This window comes from Brachycentrus maculatus, unplaced genomic scaffold (assembly GCF_059751285.1).
Source record: "Brachycentrus maculatus isolate JH-2025_06_01 unplaced genomic scaffold, ASM5975128v1 h1tg000196l, whole genome shotgun sequence".
Classification (NCBI taxonomy): domain Eukaryota; kingdom Metazoa; phylum Arthropoda; class Insecta; order Trichoptera; family Brachycentridae; genus Brachycentrus; species Brachycentrus maculatus.
The window spans coordinates 1,712,231-1,729,486 of record NW_028280947.1 but is presented as its reverse complement, the minus strand read 5'-3'; the positions used below and the strand labels follow the sequence as shown (position 1 = coordinate 1,729,486).

At 33.1% G+C, this 17,256-nt stretch overlaps 1 protein-coding gene and 2 non-coding genes across 5 annotated transcripts in view; 2 read left to right on the top strand and 1 right to left on the bottom strand.

Moving 5' to 3' along the window:
* mtd (TLD domain-containing protein mustard) overlaps positions 1–17,256 on the bottom strand; it is a 315,010-nt gene that overhangs the window by 214,520 nt on the left and 83,234 nt on the right. The gene's annotated exons all lie outside the window — the stretch shown is intronic.
* Positions 13,484–13,556, top strand: TRNAR-UCG (transfer RNA arginine (anticodon UCG)). Its single transcript has one exon. It is a non-coding gene; the product is annotated as a tRNA-Arg (tRNA).
* On the top strand, positions 13,940–14,012 carry TRNAR-UCG (transfer RNA arginine (anticodon UCG)). The gene has a single exon. It is a non-coding gene; the product is annotated as a tRNA-Arg (tRNA).

The window sequence follows — 17,256 nt, the reverse complement described above, 5'->3', positions numbered from 1 at the left end:
GGTCAGCACGCTCTGCTACCGTTCTGTAGGTCCCGGGTTCGATTCCCAAGGGGGGTAAAACAAATACAAGTGATTTTTTCACTGTTATATTTATTCAATATTACCCTGGACTGGTACGTGAAGCGGAGGGCTGATCACATTTCTTTCATGCGTAAACGATCAAGATAACACTGCGTTTATATGACGCAGTGCCTTATGCACCATTGGGACGTTTATATAACGTTTTGTCCGCCTCCGTAGTGTAATGGTCAGCACGCTCTGCTACCGTTCTGTAGGTCCCGGGTTCGATTCCCAAGGGGGGTAAAATAAATATAAGTCATTTTTTCACTGTTATATTTATTCAATATTACCCTGGACTGGTACCTGAAGCGGGGGGCTGATCACCTTTCCTTCATGCGTAAACGATCAAGATAACACTGCGTTTATATGACGCAGTGCCCTATGCACAATTGGGGTGCGGATAAGTGTTTTATTATTATTATATTTATTAAACACATTTAAAAAAATCTTATCTATTTTATAAAACGGATTTTCAGCTTAAACGGACACCCCTTTCCCCCAATTAGTCTGTTATATCGAGGTTTTACTGTGTTTATCAACGATTCACCTTGACTTGGGAAAAATGATTTTCAATTAATAAAATGAGTCGTTTAAAAAAAAAGAACAAAAAAAGGAAAGAGGAAAGAGTAGAGCTTTGAGTCAACTTTTGTTGCGGTCTCTTTAAGAGCTTAGAACAAGCTCGTCATCATATTTTCCTACGTATTATATTGACTTCGTCGACGCTAATTGTGCTATTAAAAATACAAAGCAATGTTACGTATAGCGTACACATCTAAGCAAGTACTGGCAAGTACTTAAGGTAAGTACCCAATCGTGAAAAATTCACGATATTTTTTTGTTGAAAAACAATTATTGAAGTGCTCTTCAGAAAATCGGGTATTGGAGGGTAAGATGCTCAGACGTTACGGCTTAATTTTTACCAAGCAAAAAGCATCGTGTTTTAAAAATGGGCTATGTGCTAGTTAAAATAATATTTTCATAAGGTAAATAAACTATTTTATTTATTGTTTCGGCATTAACTTTGCCGTAAGACATGTTACAATGATTAAAGAAAACACTTGTTTTTTACCACTTGAGTTTTATTATAGACTACATGTTTCAGAAGTTAAACTTCCATTATTCAGGTCTGTATAATAACAGATTATTATTATTATTATTGTTATTATACAGACCTGAATGATGGAAGTTTAACTTCTGAAACATGTAGTCTATAATAAAACTCAGGTGGTAAAAAACAAGTGTTTTCTTTAATCATTGCAAGGTAAATAAACATTTTTTTGTATTTTTTCAAGTTTAATTTTTACTCGGTAAATACCGCTATTTCTTAAAATCTATTCTGACTCGTGTTTCAATGCAATCTGCGTCATTTTGAAACATGAAAATGATATAGAATAAATGAATACATGTGTCACAATAAATTTTAAGAAATCATAGCATTTGCCAAGTAAAACATAAATTACAATGATTTAAGAAAACACTTCGTTTTTTACCACTTGAGTTTTATTATAGACTACATGTTTCAGAAGTTAAACTTCCATCATTCAGGTCTGTATAATAACTAAAATATAAAATATAAAATTGTTCTATAAATAAGGAGAGGGGAAAGTAAGGGGAAGGGGTTAGTCAAGGGACGGAGTTTGAAAACAAAGGAAAAATGGAAAGCAATGGTGAAGAATTTTGAAACAATATATTATTTAATAAATTATTATTAGAATTCAGGTTTTTATGGATTTCTAAATTTTCAAGATAATTCATAATTTGGCCTTTATATGGAACAAGGTGTAATCATTTTAATTTTATGAGAGTGAAATGAGTGATTAGTATCTATTATGTGATTTGCAAATTCCGAAAAATAATTACTAACAAGACCGCTATGATGGTCTTTAATTCTAATCTTTAAATTTCTCGCAGTTTGGTCAGTATATTTTTTATCACAATGTAGTCTATAATAAAAACTCAAGTGGTAAAAAACGAAGTGTTTTCTTTAATCATTGTAACATGTATGTAATAAATAAAAACATAAATTAATATACGATAGGTATTACCACAAAGTGTCTGCCGAATCAATTAATGAAATTCTTATATTCCGTTTATGTTTTTGTTGTGTACTAGAATTGCATACAAATTTGGCCCTCAATAATTATTCAATCTTTTTAATGTACTAGAACTTCATTTTCTTAACACATATTAATTTTTTTTTTTAGTTTTTAGAAAAAATCCACTTCATGATCTATAAACATCGTATGTACGTAATAAGCAAGGTAAAAATAAATGCAATTCCCATTTAAAAAATAAATAAAAAATCTTATTTATACTTGAAGCACAAACTTTATGATTTTCCATTTTATAATCAAAATGTAACTTTGTTTTAAAATCAATATAAATATTTTATTATAACTTGCGATTGTCCGCCTCCGTAGTGTTATGGTCAGCACGCTCGACTACCGTTCTGGAGGACCCGGGTTCGATTCCCAGGGGGTGTAAGAATAAATATGAGTGATATTTTCACTGTAATATTTATTCAATATTACCCTGGACTGGTACTTGAAGCGGAGGGCTGATCACCTTTCCTTCATGTGTAAACGATCAAGATAACACTGCGTTTATATGACGCAGTGCCCTATGCACCATTGGGGTGCGAATAAGGGTTTTTTATTATTATTATTATTATAACTTAATTATAATGTCTACCAGTTTCGAAGCTAAAAAGCGGTTAGCTTCGAAACCGGTAGACATTATAATTAAGTTATAATAAAATATTTATAGTGATTTTAAAACAAAGTTACATTTTAATTATAAAATAAAAAATCGTTATAATGTGCATATTTGTCGCTTTATCTAATAAGTTTGCCGAATTTATAGATTTGGCGTTTAATTAGTAGAACTCCATTTTAATTTACTTATTAAATGTTAAATCAAACACTGATTTTTCGAGTCTACTAAGTTGTATTTGATTGTTTTTAAAAAAACACATAAAAATCAATTTAGTGATAATTGTTTCTCCTAGTTATGGCATTTTCAAACGAATGTCTGAACATTTCAAACAATATTATAAAATTTATTTAATGATTTGGCGTTTAGTTTGTAGAACTCCATTTTAATTTATGTACGAATTGTCAAATCAAACACAGACTTTTTGAGTCTACTAAGTTGTAATGCCATAACTAGGCGAAACAATTGTCAAAATATTAATTTTTGTTTTTTTTTTAACAATAAAATACAACTTAGTAGACTCAAAAAATCTGTGTTTGAGTTAACAATTAAAACATAAAATAATATACATCTTAGTAGTCTCAAAAATCAGTGTTTTGATTTTACTTTTGATACATAAATTAAAAGTTTACCGATCACTGGGCTAGGCAATCTGTTATACGTTATACTTAGTCGAAAAAGCATTGTCCCAAAAATGTAAGGATATAGTACCTACCCTTAACTTGGGTACCTACCCCAGTTCTTAACTGCTCAATCTTCGAGTATCAAGTTCGAGTAGGTACTCCCTCCGGCTCTAGGTGGGTAGGTACCTCTCGAGGGCAAGTTCCCGACTGGAAATGGGTCAAGGATCACCCGAAGGACCGTTCTTTCAATATCGAGGGCGGGCAGTTATTCAATAATTGTTCGTAACGACGACAGGGGAGGGGGTAATTGGATGAAATTGTAACAGCAGAACACGAAAATTATTTAACCCAAACCTATGGATTAATTTTATAATGATTCGACCTCCATTTTCGATTGGATTGAATTGTTTCTCAAAAGGCTTTTTCAGTTCAATACATTTTTCAGTTTTCCTTTTCAGATCGTTTTTTAATTGTTTTTTTTTTAACGTGCGTTGAAGGTAGTTTTAAAAAATATAAATAAAAAATCCTTTTTTGTTTAGGTGACTTATTTTCAGATACTTCTGACAATAAGAACCCTCTTCATCCAAGATTAAAAAAAAATAAAACTAACTAACTAACCATCACGCCGCTTCCCCGCAGGGGTAGGCAGAGAGAATAGAGCGTCACAACACTCTGTCCTTGCAAACATTATTCGCCTCTTCCACGTTCATGCATCTCCTCATACATACCCGCCGATTGTTATGACTCCTAACCTGACCACTTTCAAGTATTTGGCATACCTGGTCGTGCCATTTTTTTCTCGGTCTTCCTCTGCTTCTTTTCCCACTAACATTCGCCTCATAAATTTGTTTTACCGTTCTTTCCTCACTCATTCGTTCTACATGTCCAAACCATCTCAACACACCTTTCTTAATTTTATCGATAATGCTTATCTCAGCTTTGCATTCCTTCCTTATTTCACTATTCGCACGTCTATCACACATCTTTTTGTCGCACATTCTTCTGAGAGATCGCATTTCGACTGCATTCAGTCTACTTTCATCCTTCTTTTGCCAACTCCATGTTTCACTTCCATACATTAGAGTTGGAACCAGGACTCCGTTATGCACTGCTAGTTTAGCTTCCGCTGATAGGTTTTTTTTAGTTTGGCTTCCGCTGATAGGCTTGTAAATACCCAAAGTTCCATATTTTTCTTCATCATTAAGATATCGTAAAAACGTTGTGATTTTTTTAAGTCACGTGTACCGGTATAATATAAACGAAATTATGTGTAATTTGAGCAAAAGTTTGACTCATAAAATCGAAATGCCAAATGGAACGTGAACGCCTCAAAGTACGAAGAAAGTATTAAATTGGCAAAGGAATTTCATTATCAAAGAAAACCAACAATCCCCGTTCGCGAAATATTCTCGCATTTTCCAGAAAACCGTGCGATATCTTGAAGAGAACAAAGTTATGTTACATTTATATGGCGGAATTTATGCGAGGTAAGGCGTCCTAACATCGTCGTCGGTAGATTGGCATATAAAAACCAATTAGCTAACTAACCATCACACCGCTTCCTCGCAGAGAGAAAAGAACACCAAACTTCTCGGTCTTTGCAAACATTCTTCGCTTCTTGTACATTCATACATACCCACCGATCTCTCCGACTCCTGACCTGGCCACATTCAAGTACTTGACATACTTGTTCATGCCAAGTTTTCCTTAGTCCTCTCTGTTTCTATTACTAACCATATTAACCTCTTAAATTTATTAAACTATCCTTTCTTCGCTCATTCGATCCACATACCCAAATAATCTCAACACACCTTCCTTAATTCTATCGATAATGTTATCTCAGCCTTGCATTCTTTCGTCATATCACCATTCGAACATCTATCATGCATCGTTTTGCATCACATTCATCTGAGAGAACACATTTCGACTGCACTCTGTCTACTATCATCTTATTTTGCTAACTTCATGCTTCACTTCCACACGTTAGGGTTGGATCCATCGTGTACTGCCAGTTTAGCTTTTGCTGATATGCTCTACATAAGTAGCGGATATGGATAAGTATTTAAATAACACCCTCTTTATCGTTCACCGTTCACTTTAACCGATAGTCATGTATTTTAATTGGTATTACAGAAAGCGAATCGACGATCAATGAATGATAAGGAGATGTTATATTACTATATCATAAAGTTTACAATGCTATTAATTTATACAATATAAGTATTTATTTGTTCTTGTTTGATTGACATTTTTTCTAATGACATTCGGAATTCGATAATATGGTCCGTTACCGAAAATACGAAAGAAAATTGATTTTCACACGCTGAAGGAACAATGAGAAGTATGTATACACTGTATCGTGATCCCATATGGCTCAATGCCGTATGTTCACAGTGAATTTGTAATTTATAATATGGTACTTGTCAGCCATTGGAAATAAACGTATTTCTGTGTATGTTATAATAAATAATATTGAAGATGATGAAGCCATGGAAGAGGCAGCTCATGACACACCAAAGCTTACGACAATGCTTCAGCTCATTCAGGATTAAAAACTCGTGAGTTTTTGGCCAAATAGTCGGTCACTGTTCTTCCCCATACATCCTACTCACCTGATCTCACTCATTCTGACGTATATTTGTTCCCCAAACTCAAAAGACCTTTGAAAGGAATAAGATTCGATATGATTCTCGAGATTAAGGCAAATGCGATGAAAGAGTTGAAGGACATTACGAAAAAGTTTTTCAGGACTGTTTCTAAAAGTGGAAACACACCTGGGATAAGTGTGTACGTCGGGGAGGTGTATTACAATTATTTTGAAATAAAAAAATATTTTCGGCCTTTAACAAAATTATGAACAATAAACAATAAAGAATACACTAATGAAAATCATCACTTAAAATAATAATCACTATCAATAACAATAGTTTTATAAAAAAAAACGACTTTTACATACTAGAAAAAAATGTGGAAAGACTTCCAGATTGGTGCAATAAAAATAAACTCTTAATTCGCAAAAAAGCCAAATTAAGAGATGCTACAAAAACAAGAAACAAAGATTTTTTAATTATTCGATCAAAAAAGTATTTCTATAATCAGTTTTAGAAATCTAAGATCTAGATACCTATAACTTATGACACCAAACTCATCTTCCTATCGCACATAAACCAAATGACCAACAAAAGTATGAGGAATCATGGTTTTTTGAAAAAACAAAAGTAGTGCTTTTTTGTTTTACAATGTTTATAACATAAACATACTTGCACATTCTTGCTCCCTCAAACTTCGCAACAGATTAGCCCTATTTGAGGGTAGATTGATAAATAACGATTAATAAACACAAAGGGTGCTAAGCAGGGACCCTGCGGTACCCCGGTATTGTGTGTGTTGAACACATCGCTACATAATCTGACACAAAAACAACGATGCGATAATTACCCCGGAGAAAACACTTCTCCATACAGTCCCCGATCATAAATCACGAGCCCTGGACATCAGGAGAACCCGCCTCTGACTAGGAAAGGGTAATGAGATTTGGGTTCAAATAATGTACTACTACGTTTTTTAAATCATAATAATAACATTCACAAAATTGGGTTTCCCCGCTAAGGAGTAATTTTCATATTTTTAAATCTCAACAAAGATGAAAAAGAAAATGGGGTATAATATTTTTTTTCAAACCCTTATCCGCACCCCAATGGTGCATAGGGCACTGCATAATACAAACGCAGTGTTATCTTGATCGTTTAACACATGAAGGAAAGGTGATCAGCCCTCCGCTTCAGGTACCAGTCCAGGGTAATAAGGAATAAGTATTAGAGTGAAATATCACTTGTATTTATTTGACCACCCTGGGAATCGAACCCGGGACCTCCAGAACGGTATCCGAGCGTGCTGGCCATTACACTACGGAGGCGGACAAATAAAATAATATACATAATAAAAAGTCTGGGTATTTACCGGGCTTATGACTTGTCAAAGGCTGGTTAAGTACTTAACACTTATCACTTTACATCATTTTCACTGTACATTTGTTCTTTATTACGAGATTGATCAATATATCTAGGATTTGAAGTGAAAAAATGAGTAGTGTGGTCGTCAACCATGCGTAGAATTGGTGAATGTTGCACGCGTGTAAAATTATCACTTTACCAGCCTTCGACAGGTCCTAAGCCCTGTACATACACAGACTTCCATACTCTTCTTTATCTATGTTGAGATGTCAGAAATACCGGCAGTGTGAATACCTGCTCAAATATTTTATTCTTAACTCCAGCAAGTCAATATGGCAAACCTGCGCGGCGCGCTGTCATAGTCTATGCGCACGATGTGTACTCAAGATTTCAGTCAAGATTTTCACTACTACATACTTTTAACCATGAGCACTATTTTGAATAAATTCTTGAATACTTTTATAGTTTACTATATATATTGTGCAGTTTGTTTTGTAAACGTCTACTCTGATTTGTATAACGACCAATTTGATTTGTTAAACGTCCAATTTCAAGTGAAAACCCTGTATAATTTCACTGTTACTTTTACGTAAAGTTATATAAATTATCCTCAAAATTCTCAATCGATGGGCTAAAGTCAAAACTAAGCGAATATCCGACATAAAGACGGCTCGACCTTTAAAAATCCTTCTTGCGGTCTTCTTATTAACTCCATCTCAGTACGGATGCCCAAACTTAAAACACAGTAAGAGACATTCTTTTTGAAAAACGTTTTTTTATTTTTTATTTTTGGACTAAGTAGACGAACCCCCATTACCTGCTGAAGTACTACCTTTGTTTTAACCACTTTTTTATTATTAGTACACTTTAACCTACAGGTTTCGACTAGCACCTTGTCATCATCAGGGTTCGTTAAATTCTAATACATTAAAATACTTATGATTAATTACATTCCCTTACCAAAAACTTCCACACCCTCCGTAAAAAATCCTAAATGTTATTTTTATTGTGCATTGCGTAGCAACTGCAAATAACAACTACGAATGGAATCACCCAAAAACAGTATGAAACCGCGCACGCATACGTAAAGTGGAGCACACATACAAAAAAAACCTACTGTGCGGAATTTTTCTTTCTAGGAACAGAAATTGGAAAAATGTTCTTCTTCTTCTTCTTTTTTTTGTAGATCCTAGGGATCTGTTTGTGCCTCCGCATTTCGCTCTTGGGATGTCGACTCCCAGCTGTCTTTCCATCTTTTCTGAGGTCTGCCTGGGGGTCTGCGTCCTTCAGGGTTGCCTTGGAGGGCGAAACGTGGAAGTCTGTCTTCTGTTTATATGTTCCTTCCAGTTTCGCCTTCGTTGTCGTCCCCACCTCACGATATTCTCCGTCTTACACATGCTCCTGTTGTCGGTGTTTCTTACTCGGTCTCGCAATGTGTTTCGGGCTATGGATCGGAGAGTCTTCATCTCGGAGGTTCGAAGTCGAGATTTGAACAATATTAATATGTTTATATTTAATATTAAATCTGATGATATACGTCATCTTTTGAGCTAATTTTCATTTAGCTCACTCTAATAGTTTTCTTAGGACACGATCTCAAAGTGATGAACTAGTTTTTTGGTTCTCCTGTACAATAAGTCTCGTGTGCCTTACTGTGTTTTGATTTTGGACAACCGAGTACCTACCTCTAAAGATCTGAGTGTTCCTTTGTCCTAACTTAAACCTATTATTAACGACCCCGTTCTATCTCTGCAAAACAACCCTCGGAAATTTATAGAGCGGTGTTCAAATTTATTATTTATCTTTTTAAATGTTAGATCGACCCGGCAGACTGCGCACTTTAGTGATAAAATCAACATTATGTCTTCTTCTTCTTCTTTTGCTCGAGCGTTGGACATAGGCCTGTCCTTTTTTTTTTTTCTGTAAATATACAATATATCACTCACTCCTTTCAACAACGTCATATGTCAAAAATCGTCAATTTTCAGTTGTGCATGTTTTCGGAATGCCCGGAAAATGTACTTTATCCCAGCAAAAGCGGCATATTTTTTAACTTAATATTTACCCGCTGCAGGGCAGAAAGTGTTGTTTTTGCATTTTGAAGAAAATGTATTGTTTAATTATTTTTTAAAAAATATACTAAATATTTTTCAAATGGAGAAAAAACATTCAGGTTTTACCTTAAAAGATCTGTTGCACAGTAAAAAGTTCAATATATATATATATTTTTAAAACATTTCATTATATTTTTAACATTAAAAAAGATCTCCTGAAAAATCAAGTATTTTGATATATGACGTTGTTGAAAAGAGTGAGCGATATATGTATGTACAAAAATAATACAATGTTACATTACTCCGTCTTTGAAAATATTCTTCGCCTCTTCCACATTCATAATCTCCTCGTGCATTCTTCTTCATCTTCAAACCCTAATCCGCACCCCAATGGTGCATGGGGCACAGCGTCATATAGACGCAGTGTTATCTTGATTGTTAACACATGAAGGAATAGTGATCAGTCCTCTGCTTCAGCTACCAGTCCAGGGTAAATAATTATTAGATTGCAAAAAACATTTTTATTTATTTGACCCCCCACTAGAAATCGAACCCGGGACCTCCAGAACGGTAGCCGAGAGTGCTGACCATTACACTACGGAGGCGGACATACCCGCTGATTATTCCGACTCCTGGCCTGACCACTTACAAGCATTTGAAATACTCAATATTGCCAAGTTTTCCTCGGTCTCCTTTTGCTTACATTACCAATCACATTAGTCACATTTTTTTTAAAGTATGTTAGTTTTTATTTGGCAAATATTCTTTTATTGTGTCCTAGGTACGGGAAAACCCAATGAGGTTATTAAATACATACAATTCACTAATAAAACTCACTGGGTTTTTATTAGTTATATTTTACAAAACTAATTCTTAATATATAAAAAGAAGTTTTAATCAACACTACGATAATTCTTATTATATTGTTAACTAACTAACCGCAAGCCACTTCCCCGCAGGGATAGGCAGAGAGAATAGAACGCCACACCACTCTGTCTTAGCAAACTTTCTTCGCCTCTTCCACGTTCATGCATCTCTTCATACATACCCGCCGATTGTTACAATTAACAATATAATAGTATCTCAGGTACTATTATATTGTTGATTGTAATTATGTGTATGACGAAAAGTTTATAAACATAAATAAAATAAATCCATAATATATAACTCCTTTTCCACCCGTTAATCGAATAACCAAAACTAATAACATTCCTAATGCGACTCTAATTACTTATGACTGTTATGCAAATAACTTTGAACGCTCTAACAACGTTTTATGTCTCACAAATATGTATCAAATATGTATGAAATTACTGGTCTTGGGAAAATCTATTATATTGCACAATAGTATGTCCGCTGTGACGTTGAAAATGAAGCGTACAATACTGGGACCATGATGAGTGATGAGCACTAAAGTAGGGGAGAATGGGGAAATGCCGGTCACTTTAGAAGAGTCGTGCATCGACTGTGTTAGGAAATCAACTGCAACTAATCACTACACATATCGCTCACTCCTTTCAAGAACGTCATAAATCAAAAATCGTCAATTTTCAGTTGTGCATGTTTTCGGAATGCTCAGAAAATTTACTATATCCTAGCAAAAGCGGCATATTTTTAACTAAATATTTACCCGCTACAGGGCAGAAAGTGTTGTTTTTGCATTTTGATGAAAAGGTATTGTTTAATTATTTTTTTAAACATACGTAATATTTTTCAAATGGAGAAAAAACCTTCAGGTTTTACCTAAAAAGATCTGTTGCACAGTAAAAAGTTCAATAAGTGGCTTGATATTTATTTTTAATACATTTCATTATATTCTTAAACTTTAAAAACGATCTCGTGAAAAATCAAGTTTTTTGATATATGACGTTGTTGAAAGGAGTGAGCGATATATCTTTCCATAAAGTATTTTTTCAGATCATTATTTTTGGATCCCCGAATGGGTTCTTTTTTATATATGTCAGGCAGCTGGTTAATTTCCGTATAGGCAATATATTTTAAGGACCTTACTCCAAATTTGCAATATATTTAAGGACCTTACTTAATAGGCAATATATTTTAAGGACCTTACTCAAAAATTGTTAATCGGCTCCACATGTATTTTGTTATGTCCTCGTGTATTATGATTATGAATTTCTTTGTATGAATTCGGTATGGTGTTGCTGTGAGTCGTTTTAAACATTATTTGAAGCATTGTATTTGTAATCTAAAGTAGGGGAGAATGGGGAAATGCCGGTAACTTTAGAAGAGCTGGGTATCGATTGTGTTAGGAAATCGACTGCAACTAGTCCGAACGCCCCGCAGTCAGAAAGGCGCTGTAATCCGAATGATTTCACGGCTTCAGAATCAAGACGTTTTGAGTGACGAGAACATCTCATGCTGTCACGTATGAAAATCTCTAGAAGGATCTAGGGAGCAGTTGATGCCAGATTGAAAAATTCCACATTCTAGCAAAAAAAGAATGAAAGTAGATTGAATGCAGTCGAAAAACGAATGTGTGGCAAAATAATGTGATGTTCGAAAATAAAGAATGCAAGGCTGAGATAAGCATATCGATAAAATTCAGGGATCCAAAAAAATTATCTGAGAAGGTACGTTATGGAATGATACATATGTAGTGATTAGTCATTTTTTCTTATTTTGTTTTTACGTTATGTTTTTTTATATTTTCTCTTTTCTTATATTGCAAGGAACTCCAAACTTAGTTGTGCTTTTCATTTAATTTATTTTGGGTCATAATAAACAAGGTAAATAATAAATGCAACTCCCGCGTAAAACAAAAATACCTAAGAGTATTATCGCGTGTTGGAAGACTAGCATCGTTATAAATTAGGGGCGTACTTTAAAAGCGCTATTCTTTTTATTGTTATCGATGTGGTCACATGACACCCTGTATCAAGATGGCGGTTTCCCTGGTGACCAAGGCACAAACACTGTTTGTTCAGACGGCCAATTTGACCCGCAAAACTCATCACATAAACTCAAGTGTCGAGAATTCCAATAATAAAACAGACGTAATTGAATTGTTTTTAACCTTGAATGAGGGGTAAAAGCGAAAGGTGAAATTCCTGAAAACTGTTGAAATAGAAATTGATAAAACTATAATACATATCGCTCACTCAACAACGTCATAAATCAAAAAACTTGATTTTTCAGGAGAATGTTTTTAAAGTTTAAAAATATAACACAATGTATTGAAAATAAATATCAAGCCACTTATTGAACTTTTTAGTGTACAACAGATCTTTTAAGGTGAAACCTGAAGGTTTTTTCTCTACTTGAAAAACATTTAATTTATTTAAAAAATAATTAAACAATACCTTTTCTTCAAAATGCAAAAACAACATTTTCTGCCCTGTAGCGGGTAAATATAAAGTTAAAAATATGCCTCTTTTTGCTGGGTTATAGTATATTTTCTGGGCATTCTGAAAACATGCACGACTAAAAATTGACGATTTTTGATTTATGAAGTTCTTGAAAGGAGTGAGCCATATCGTTTATCAAAAACAACGTCGTTTATCAAAAATCGACAATTTTCAGTTGTGTATGTTTTCGGAATGCCCCGAAAATGTACTGTATCCCAGAAAAAGCGGCATATTTTTAACTTAATATTTACCCGCACAGGGCAGATAGTGTTGTTTTTGCATTTTGAAGAAAAGCTATTATAATTTTTTTTTTACTACTGTATACTAAATATTTTTCTAATGGAGAGAAAACATTCAGGTCTTAATTAAAAAGATCTGTTGTACAGTAAAAAATCAATAAGTGGCTTGATATTTATTTTTAATACATTTGATTATATTTTTAAACTTTAAAAACGATCTCCTGAAAAATCAAGTTTTTTGATTTATGGCGTTGTTGAAAGGAGTGAGCTATATTTGTAAACGGTAAAAAAATACACTTAAATAAGCATACGACTTCATGTTTTCTTCAATTTTTTTTTGTTTTTGGTGAATATGTAATTGAAATTTCAGTAATACAAGCTTATTTCAGTAATATGCATATTATAATATCATTTTAAATTATGTACCTTTTCAATATATACTCTCAATATATACATGTTTTTCGAAGCCTTAAATAAGACCGTGTGGCCTAATGGATAAGGCGTCGGACTTCGAATCCGAAGATTGCAGGTTCGAGTCCTGTCTCGGTCGAAAAATATTTTTGAAGCGTTTTCATTGTCTCTGTTTACTCAGCTGGAATAGCGGAATAGTATGTAGTACACAAAATAAAACAACTTAATAATGTCATTAATTGATTCGGAAGTCACTGAAAGGAAATATCGATCCATTTTGAATTCAAGTATTACTCGGTAAATACCACTATTTCCACTAAATAGTGGTTTTTACCAACAAAAGCTTAAATGAAATTCATCCAAATATATATATATATATATATATATATATATATATATATATATATATATATATATATATATATATATATATATATATATATATATATATATATATATATATATATATATATATATATTTATATATATACATATATATATGATTTTCGGAGCCTTAAATAAGACCGTGTGGCCTAATGGATAAGGCGTCGGACTTCGAATCCGAAGATTGCAGGTTCGAGTCCTGTCTCGGTCGAAAACAATATTTTTTAGTGGCAACCGTAAAATGTTTGCGCAGAAACACACTTGCGTAAATAATGTTCGGCAAATTGTTGATACTACTGTCACAATATTTAAATATTAACATATTTGGTATATGTGAATAGTGTGATATACATATCTGTATTAAAAGCATGTACCAGTACTTTAAAACAAACTAATTAATTATATTTATAAATGTGAATAATTTAAGAAAGACACCTTGCCAAATGGAACGGTGACGTGTTGCGACAGGATCCCTGTTAACAGGTTTCCTGCACCTGACAATAGAAGGAATGATCCAGGGACCAAATATCTTGGCGACTTGTACGAGGATATGGGCTGTGTCGGGTTGCGGTCCCGTGGTTAGTGTCGCGGACTCTTAAATCGGAGTTTCTCGGTTCAAACCCACTTTACCACAATTTGATACCTATTTCTAATAATGAGCCGCTTAGGCTCACAGAAAACACGAATATTCCTCTTTATTTTTTACTGAAAAAAACGCACGAAGAGCTAAAAAGCTGGCGACCGGAATGTTAATGTATAAGTATTTATATATATATATATATTAATATATATATATTTATATATATATATATATATATATATATATATATATATATATATATATATATATATATATATATATATATATATATACATTTATAAATGATGTTTTTCAGGTGTTTTTTTAAAATGATGCTGAATATATCGAAACACGTATAACAATACATTTTACGAAATAGTGGTACATATTTTCCAGGTAAAAACTTGATAATTTAATTATCATTCAGAAAAAAATATATAATTATAAATGATTTGTTGAGACGTCAATATAAAGAAATTTAAAAAAAATCCTCCTTTGGATAAAATAATAAATTGGATAAGATTACTACAGATTTTCTAGACAGCCTGCCTGATGACCTGAATATACAGACCAATTTCTAACGGGCCGATGAGATCCGCCGTGATGGGTTTCATAAATCTTCATTAAAAACGCCAAATTTTTAAATTTCACTCGTCTACATTCGCGCTACGCAATATTCGCATAATGCGTGAAATTTCATTAACCCCGACTCCCTTGGCTGCCAGATTTCGACCGCCTTCCCTCCCTTATACTGTACATACATCGACACCCCCGCTTATGTGTGTTCGCTTACAAACACATACAGATCATCGTGAAAATAAATACGCAAATTGTCAGACAACAGGATGGTTTAAGCCGAACCAAGATTGTATAAAATAAAACCCTGTCAGGGATCCAAAATGAATAAACAAAAAAAAATATTTATGGAAAGATTTGTGTGGGTGATAAGTTATATTTTCTCATTTTTTCTTCAAATATAATTCTTACCTGATATTTATTTTTGTTTTTTATTTGCCTATTTACTGTACCTTCTATTGCTTTATATTTCACATTGTACTCTGTGTTTTCTCTTTATTTTTTGGTCTTGATAACCATAATTTTGCCATGTATTAGTTTTGGTTATTTAAAAAAAAAAACTTTATTATTTGTGTTCCAGTCTTGTTAACCTTAATCCCATGTCCCAAAATGAGAAACAGAAATTAGTCATCGGGAATATTACACATATGACTTATGTATGTAATATGTTTTGAAAAATTTTTAAGTTATTATACAGACCTGAATGATGGAAGTTTAACTTCTGAAACATGTAGTCTATAATAAAACTCAAGTGGTAAAAATCGAAGTGTTTTTTTAATCATTTTAATCATTGAAGAAAAGATATTATAATTATTTTTTAAATACACAAAATATTTTTCAAATGGAGAAAAAACATTCAGGTTTTACCTAAAAAGATCTGTTGCACAGTAAAAAGTTCAATAAGTGGCTTCATATTTATTTTTAATACGTTTCATTATATTTTCAAACTTTAAAAACGATCTCCAGAAAAATCAAGTTTTTTTTTGACGTTGTTGAAAGGAGTGAGCGTATTCTGGATTTATTTAATTTCTATCATTGAAATAATAAAATATAAATCCATTCCATATTTATCTTTTTCACGATACATCATTTCCATGGTACAAATTTTAATAAATCCATTCGGCTAACACAAACCAGAAATTAAGCGCGATCACTAGTGTTAAAGAATTTTCGAAACGTCCTATATCTTCAATTTACCATACGCACATGTACGTTATTATTAATATGTACGTTACCCAATATGTGTATGTACGTTACCCAAACACCTAGAGTTAGACCGCCATGGTTGTCGGCAATTTTCCTAACTGTGTTCGCAATTTTATATAATTTGGGCCGCGATTCAAGAAATCTTGACGTCTCTCTAGCGCAAATATGACATTGATGTTTCCTTCAAATCGTAACCACACAGTAATCTAATTTGCGACTATGATAGTTACCGCCATTTTTATTTATTATTATTATTTTTACACAAATTGAATACATATCGTAGTCGTACAGGAGAAAGTGACCAACAAACAAAACGTAAAATGTTCAGGAGGTCCATTTAAGTCACTTTTGCTTGGCAAGAAAATAAACATCAATGCAGTTAGTCATTTTTAACAAGTCAATATATTATACTTCCAAGTTTAAAATCACCTTGAGATTTTTTCAGGGCAATATTAAGCTAGTAAGATACCAAATAGTCAATAATCACACTTGGTCATTTTCTCCTATATGACTAAGATACAATGGTACGATATATGACTACGATTTAAAAGAACAATCATAAACATATTAAAAGTATTTTTGCAGTGACCCACCAAGCCACCTTGTGTGTCTTGTCGGTGGAATTCGTTTTACTTATATTTTTATTGGTTTTATCCATTTTAACTTAATATACACACAAAAAACTGTTTTACAATTTTCATATAATAAACTCTTGATCATTTACCCATTCCTTTATTTTTCTTTTGTTCCGTATTTTATTTTGACCTCTAACCTCCGTCGGCAACAAATTAAAAATGTTTGGAACGATATATTACAGTATTCGACTCCCATATGAATTGTTAATTCTTGGGACTATCAAACCTTCGTTATGGGTTAATCGTGTATCATGGTTGTGTACTAGAAGATTTTGATATTTTTTCTTGCATTGATTAAGGCTATTGGGTATGGTAAGACAACACACAGAATTCAATCAACGGCCGACTGCCGGAGAGGTAACACGTCGTCTTTCCAAGCCCGATTTTTTTAAAGAACGCATATTGGATTTCTTTGTTTTTAGAGTATTTATAGAAAAAAATATTTTTATTTATTTTTT